This window comes from Aquarana catesbeiana, linkage group LG04, assembly GCF_042186555.1.
Source record: "Aquarana catesbeiana isolate 2022-GZ linkage group LG04, ASM4218655v1, whole genome shotgun sequence".
Lineage (NCBI taxonomy): Eukaryota > Metazoa > Chordata > Amphibia > Anura > Ranidae > Aquarana > Aquarana catesbeiana.
Genome location: NC_133327.1, coordinates 279,360,142 through 279,367,464, shown reverse-complemented (window position 1 = coordinate 279,367,464; position 7,323 = coordinate 279,360,142).

Genomic DNA, 7,323 nt, shown 5'->3' with positions numbered 1-7,323 from the left:
TGCCATCTTCCTGACTGTAGACTGGAAAGGAGCTTAGAGGCACCTCATGCCGATCCCAGTTCTCTGCCAAAAGCAGTGGACCAGGCATAGGAAAATGGCATGCCAGTATCATGTTAATAGGGAAGACAAAGGTCCCGAGGCCAGAGAAAGTATTTTTACAAGAACTCCCCTATCCTGGAGGATAGGAATGAGCTTCGAGTTTGAGTCGAACTCATGTTCGACTCGAACAGCGAACAATTTGGGGTGTTCGCGGCAAATTCGCAAGCCGCAGAACACCCTTTAAAAGTCTATGGGAGAAATGAAAAGTGCTCATTTTAAAGGCTTTTATGCATGGTATTGTCATAAAAAGTGTTTGGGGACCTGGGTCCTGCCCCAGGGGACATGGAACAATGCAAAAAAGTTTTAAAAACGGACATTTTTTCGGGAGCAGTGATTTTAATAATGCTTAAAGTGAAACAATAAAAGTGTAATATTCATTTAAATTTTGTACCTGGGGGGTGTCTATAGTATGCCTGTAAAGGGGCGCATGTTTCCCGTGTTTAGAACAGTCTGACATCAGCAAAGGAAAAAAGTAATTTAAAACTACTCGCGGCTATTAATGAATTGCCGGTCCAACAATACACATAAAAGTTAATTGATAAAAACGGCATGGGAATTCCCCACAGGGGAACCCCGAACCAAAATCAAAAAATAAAATGACGTGGGGGTCCCCCTAAATTCCATACCAGGCCCTTCAGGTCCAGGGCCAAAATTAAAAAAAAAAATGGCGTGGAGTCCCCCTCAAAATCCATACCAAAGGGGAACCCCGCGCCAAAATAGAAAAAAATGGCGTGGGGTCCCCCCAAAAATCCATACCAGACCCTTATCCGAGCACGCAACCTGGCAGGCCGCAGAAAAAGAGGGGGGACGAGAGAGTGCCCCCCCTCCTGAACCGTACCAGGCCACATTCCCTCAACATTGGGAGGGTGCTTTGGGGTAGCCCCCCAAAGAACCTTGTCCCCATGTTGATGGGGACAAGGGCCTCATCCCCTCAACCCTTGCCCGGTGGTTGTGGGGGTCTGCGGGCGGGGGGGCTTATCGGAATCTGGAAGCCCCCTTTAACAATGGGACCCCCAGATCCCGGCCCTCCCCCCTGTGTGAATTGGTAAGGGGGTACAAAAGTACCCCTACCATTTCACAAAAACATTTCAACATTGAGAGGGTGTTTTGGAGTAGCTCAATGCTTACGTAACGGGTAACCCTGTCCCCCTCTGACATCATGGGGAATGCCACAGGGAAGTCCCCATCAAGTCCCCGTGCGTCAGAGGGGGCGGGGCCTCCGTTATTTAAAAACCGTCAGCAGACGAGAAGCATCACACAGCAGGAGCCTCCCATCATGGTGGATGCGGAGCGGCCCGAGAAGAAGAAGGGAAGAAGACGCTGCGGAGGAAGATGCCGGACGAGAACACCGGAGGAAGAACCAGAAGAACCAGAAGAAGAAGAAGATGGAGGAAGAAACCGAAGGAAGATAGAAGATAGAAGAAGGAAGATAAAAGATAGAAGATAGAAGAAAGAAGAAGCATTTAAATAAAGGAATTGTCAAAAACTATCTCTTGTCATTTTAAAATTTTTGACACTTTTTTGTGAAATGGTAGGGGTTTTTTGTACCCCCTTACCATTTCACACAGGGGGGAGGGCCGGGATCTGGGGGTCCCCTTGTTAAAGGGGGCTTCCAGATTCCGATAAGCCCCCCGCCCGCAGACCCCCACAACCACCGGCAAGGGTTGTGGGGATGAGGCCCTTGTCCCCATCAACATGGGGACAAGGTGCTTTGGGGGCTACCCCAAAGCACCCTCGCAATGTTGAGGGCATGTGGCCTGGTACGGTTCAGGAGGGGGGGCGCTCTCTTGTCCCCCCTCTTTTCCTGCGGCCTGCCTGGTTGCGTGCTTGGATAAGGGTCTGGTATGGATTTTTGGGGGGACCCCACGCCATTTTTTTAAAAATTTTGGCGCGGGGTTCCCCTTAAAATCCATACCAGACCTGATTCAGGTCTGGTATAGATTTTGAGGGGGACCCCATGCCATTTTTTTTTAAATTTTGGCCGGGGTTCCCCTTAATATCCATACCAGACCTGAAGGGCCTGGTATTGAATTTAGGGGGACCCCCACACCATTTTTTTTTTAATTTTGGTTCGGGGTTCCCCTGTGGGGAATTCCCATGCCGTTTTTATCAATGAACTTTTATGTGTATTGTCGGACCGGCAATTCATTAATAGCCGCGAGTAGTTTTAAATTACTTTTTTTTCCTTTGAAATGTCATTTTGCTGTCAGACTGTTCTAAACATGGGAATCATGCGCCCCTTTACAGGCATACTATAGACACCCCCCAGGTATGAAATTTAAAGGAATATTACACTTTTATTGTCTCACTTTAAGCATTATTAAAATCACTGCTCCCGAAAAAACGTACGTTTTTAAAACTTTTTTTTGCATTGATCCATGACCCCTGGGGCAGGACCCAGGTCCCCAAACACTTTTTATGACAATAACTTGCATATAACCCTTTAAAATTAGCACTTTTGATTATTCATGTTCGTGTCCCCATAGACTTTAACAGTGTTCGCGTGTTCGAACAAATTTTTTGCCTGTTCACATGTTCCGGTGCGAACCGAACAGGGGGGTGTTCGGCTCATCCCTACTGGAAGAGAAACAGAATTAACCTGTTTAATAGGTACTGGTGCAAGCCAAAGTGTTTTTAATATAGAGGACTTACCTCCAGGATTATTATCTACAAATATTATGCCTAACCAGGACCTCTACTGATTTGGTTGAGTCCAAGCCACCTAAACTCAGGCTAGGACAACAAACAGAAATTGTCACTAAAGTGTTAGTTTCAGACACAGTTCCTACCAATCTTTTGGGAGCTGACATTTTGAACTAAATTTTAGCAAACATAGACTACACTGATACAGGAGTCCAAGTGGTCAGTAGTCTGTTAGGAGAAGTTTTAAATTCTGCCTGTGGAGTATTTTTAATCCAAGACTCCACTCCACCATTTCCACCAGAATTGAAAGGGATTCCCGCTGAATTATGGGCCACCAGCAAATATGATGTAGGTCTGCTGGATTGCACCCCAGTCATGATAAAAATTAAACCAGGAGCCCATCTCCCACAGATTAAACAGTACCCACTGAGTATTGCCCAGACTGAGTGGCTAAAGGATCAAATTACTCAACTGAAAGCAGTACGGGTTGTTGTACCAATTAAGTCAATACACCCTAGTTCCCAATTGCAAAGAAGCCAGACAAGAAAGGTGGGCAGGTGACACACTGCATGGCGCATGATTTGAGAGCCATTAACACTATAATTGAGGCAGATACCCCGATCGTGCCCAACCCCCGGACCGGCAATTCATTAATAGCCGCGAGTAGTTTTAAATTACTTTTTTTCCTTTGAAATGTCATTTTGCTGTCAGACTGTTCTAAACATGGGAAACATGCGCCCCTTTACAGGCATACTATAGACACCCCCCAGGTATGAAATTTAAAGGAATATTACACTTTTATTGTTTCACTTTAATAATTATTAAAATAACTGCTCCCGAAAAAACGTCCGTTTTTAAAACTTTTTTTTGCATTGATCCATGTCCCCTGGGGCAGGACCCAGGTCCCCAAACACTTTTTATGACAATAACTTGCATATAACCCTTTAAAATTAGCACTTTTGATTATTCATGTTCCTGTCCCATAGACTTTAACGGTGTTCGCATGTTCGAACAAATTTTTTGCCTGTTCACATGTTCCGGTGCGAACCGAACAGGGGGGTGTTCGGCTCATCCCTACTGGAGGAGAAACAGAATTAACCTGTTTAATAGGTACTGGTGCAAGCCGAAGTGTTTTTAATATAGAGGACTTACCTCCAGGATTATTATCTACAAATATTATGCCTAACCAGGACCTCTACTGATTTGGTTGAGTCCAAGCCACCTAAACTCAGGCTAGGACAACAAACAGAAATTGTGACTAAAGTGTTAGTTTCAGACACAGTTCCTACCAATCTTTTGGGAGCTGACATTTTGAACTAAATTTTAGCAAACATAGACTACGCTCATACAGGAGTCCAAGTGGTCAGTAGTCTGTCAGGAGAAGTTTTAAATTCTGCCTGTGGAGTATTTTTAATCCAAGACTCCACTCCACCATTTCCACCAGAATTGAAAGGGATTCCCGCTGAATTATGGGCCACCAGCAAATATGATGTAGGTCTGCTGGATTGCACCCCAGTCATGATAAAAATTAAACCAGGAGCCCATCTCCCACAGATTAAACAGTACCCACTGAGTATTGCCCAGACTGAGGGGCTAAAGGATCAAATCACTCAACTGAAAGCAGCACGGGTTGTTGTACCAATTAAGTCAATACACCCTAGTTCCCAATTGCAAAGAAGCCAGACAAGAAAGGTGGGCAGGTGACACACTGCATGGCGCATGATTTGAGAGCCATTAACAATATAATTGAGGCAGATACCCCGATCGTGCCCAACCCCCGCACTTTACTAAGTGGAATACCTGCCACCAGCACCTGCTTTACAGTGATTGATCTTGCAAACGCTTTCTTTTCGGTGCCCCAGCACCCAGATTGCTGGCACCTTTTTTCATTTATCCATGATGCCCAAAAGTTAGCAGGGACAAGATTGCCCCAAGGCTGTGTGAGAAGCCCCCCTGAATATAATACTGCGTTAAAGCAAGTATTGGACCAATGGTCACCTCACACCCAAACACAGTTTTGCTTCAGTACATAGACGATTTGCTTATTTGTTCTGATACAAAGGACATTTGTAGCAGAGAAACAGTAAGCTTTCTCATGTTTCTCTATAACAGTAACAACAACGTTTACTGCCAAGAGAAAGTGATCTTCCTGGGTCACTGCATTTCACATGGAATCTGTCACCTAACCCCTGATCGAGTTAAAACTCTACAAAATTTTGAAAAGCCAAAAAATGTACGGCAACTATGTGCCTTCCTGGGGTTAGTGGGATATTGTAGGGACTGGATTCCAAATGCATCAGAACTTATGGCTCCTCTATATGAGGCTACCACTAGAAACCATTTCAAACTCACATGGGACAATGAATTGCAGATGAAGGAGCTTATTAAAATTTTGTCTGAAGCTCCAACCATTGGACTTCCTGACTATACTAAGACTTTCTCATTGTTCTGTCATGAAGTCAATGGATTTGCTGCAGGTGTACTCACCCAGCTACATGGAGACAAACAGAGGCCTGTGATGTATGTATCAGCCTCATGAATCATGAATCAATTAAATACCAGACATGTGTCTGCCAGTAGATTTGACAAGTACCAGTCTGCTCTTTTTGCTCCATCGAATTTAACAATCAAACGATGTGTTACTTTAAATCCGGCTACTCTTCTTCCTATAATTGATGAGGAAGATGCAACAAATGGTACTGATGTAGAACCTGAGAGTTTTTCTCATGATCGTATGGCTCTGATGGAGGTAGAAAGGGCCTCTGTCTCACCAGCAAAAGATGAGCCCTTATCAGATTGTGACACACACTTATTCGTAGATGGTTCCAGATTTTACACTGATGATGGTCAGACACACACAGGGTTTGCTGTAACCGCTACAGACACCATTTTATATCAGGAAGCATTGACACCCCAGATGTCAGCACAGGAAGTGGAGTTGTGTGCTGTAGTCAAAGCATGTCATCTCCTAGAGAATCAAAGGGGAAACATTTACACTGACAGCAGATATGCGTTTGGAATAGCCCACTATTTTGGGCCTATTTGGAAAGCATGGAACTTCCTGACTAGTGCAGGAAAGCCAGTGAGACATGTAAAACTCAGAGCGGCTATTTGAGGCCTTTCAGAAACCAGCAGAAGTTGCCATCTTGAAGGTAAAAGGACATGCAAGGGGAAATGACATGACAGCCAGAGGAAATGCTTTACCGGGCCAAGCGGCAAAGGATGCTGCCCATATGGCATTTGGAGTCACACCCACTGTAGGGGTTGCCCAGGTAGCGGGGACAGATTCCCCTCATCAAGAGCAGTGAGATGTAGAAACTCAAATTCAGTTGCAGAACCAGGCCCCTGAGGAAGAGAAGGATAAGTGGATCAAATGTAATGCTACCCAAAATCAGCAGGGCTGTGGAGCGCTAACAACAGATGGTATCTACCCAGGAGTTTGTACTCAGTTTTAGCACAACTGGCACATGGCGTCAGTCATCTTGCTAACAAAAGGAGGGAAATTACATGGACATTCACTGTACTGTTCATTTAAGCGCAAGAGACTCCATTTTGTTCTCACTGTTGAAATGTGTTCTGTAACCTTCACCTAACACACAGACACATCTACTAAACGCTCTCTACTCCCCCCTCCCTTCTCAATGTTTTACTTTTGCAATTGTTCTATTCACTAGCTTTTAATAATCTATTTCTATTTATTAGTTTTTAATAACATCTCACTTTCCCTTTCTTAATTATGTATAAAACACGTAATATTAACCCCTTCCTACCGAGCGTACGCAGATGTGCGGCCTCGGCTTTCGGGGGTTATACAGGGATGATGCCCGCAGCTGCAGGCATCATCCCAGTACTGTTTTTTAGAGCGATCGGCTTTCCAGGGATAACATCCGATGTGGCGGCTAAAAGCCACTCGGCTGTTATACCGGAGGAGTGGGAGGGAACGTCCCCCCTCCCGCCGCCTCCCGCCGCTCTTACCGGGCCTACCGGGAGGCCCGATCAACAATCCGCCGCCTTCGGCGGCTAGGGACAGACTGGAACAAAGCCGTAAGCGGCTTCGTTCCAGTCTCCTAATTGTAAACACGGAAGCAACGTCATGACGTCACTTCCCGTTTACTCGGCTGCCAATGGTGCCGGTTTTAAAAAAATATACAGTATTCGGAATCGCCGAAAAGGGCGATCTGAATACTTTGAAGTGCAAAGGAGGGTTCGGGGGTCTTTTAGACCCCCGATCCCTCCATAAAAAGTACCTGTCACCACCTATTACTGTCACAAGGGATGTTTACATTCCTTGTGACAGCAATAAAAGTAATCAAAAATTTTTTTTTTAAACAATTTATTAATATCAAAATAAATAAAATAAATAAGAAAAAAAAGTTTTAAAGCGCCCCTGTTGCCACGAACTCGCGCAGCAAAGATAACGCATACGGAAGTCGCACCCGCATATGTAAACGGTATTCAAATCACACATGTGAGGTATCACCGCGATCGTCAGAGTGAGAGCAATAATTCTAGCACTAGACCTCCTCTGTAACTCTAACCTGGTAACCGTAAAAAAAAAAAATGTAACCGTCACCTATGGAG